The sequence below is a fragment of the Frankliniella occidentalis genome, unplaced genomic scaffold (genome assembly GCF_000697945.3).
Source record: "Frankliniella occidentalis isolate FOCC.00 unplaced genomic scaffold, Focc_3.1 Scaffold31, whole genome shotgun sequence".
Taxonomy (NCBI): domain Eukaryota; kingdom Metazoa; phylum Arthropoda; class Insecta; order Thysanoptera; family Thripidae; genus Frankliniella; species Frankliniella occidentalis.
Window position 1 is genome coordinate 202,006 of NW_026267161.1, and position 822 is coordinate 202,827.

Genomic DNA, 822 nt, shown 5'->3' on the forward strand with positions numbered 1-822 from the left:
TCCGACTATATTCCGACTTTCTCCGACGTCCGACTAATATTGGACATATTCCGACTCCCGACCAACAAAGATTATGTCGGGCAGGGCTACCAGGGTTCGGGAGCCTCGTTTTGTGCTTTTTGGCTGTGGCGCCGCGTTTATCACCCAGCAAGGGAGTGGCGTGGTGTTAGTAAAACTACATAGTAACTTAAAATTTTACTGAAATTTTACCCTACATTCAAACAGACACATAACTATCACTTCAAAATATAAAACCAATACTGCACTGACACTGACGGGCATGTTTGATGGCTTTTTAATTGTCTCACACATGGCAAACTCGTGTTGTTAAACGTATAAAAAGATAAAGACGCTCTATCGCCAAAACAGGCTGTTAAACGCCGCTGCGAGAAGTCACGACACATTTCATATAAAACGGACAGCAAGGGCTGAGTACGGCACATCAGTCGGTGCTGCACATTCGACAACATGGCCCGCGTCCTCTGCTTCGCCGTCGCTGTTGCTCTTGCGGTAACAACAATAACTAAAAAAAAAAAAAATTATAGGTAAGCCGCTTCAGTATTATAAATGTGACATTGTTTCAATTTACAACAGGTGGTGGCCGCCAAGGCGGACCCGAACCACGGAGAGGGCCACAACAACCTCGCTGGCGCTATTCTGAAGCACCATCTCGCTGGGGCTCTTCTGAAGCACCACCTCGAGGCCTCCAGCCCACAGGGACACGGACCCCACGGACAGGCTCCCCAGGGACACCACACCCTAGCTGGCGCTATTCTGAAGCACCACCTTGCTGGTGCTATTGAGAAGCACCACCAGCATGCC

At 48.9% G+C, this 822-nt stretch overlaps 1 protein-coding gene across 1 annotated transcript in view; it reads right to left on the reverse strand.

Moving 5' to 3' along the window:
* The window catches only part of LOC113203200 (dipeptidase 1-like), a 29,109-nt gene that overhangs the window by 2,090 nt on the left and 26,197 nt on the right, over positions 1-822 (reverse strand). The gene's annotated exons all lie outside the window — the stretch shown is intronic.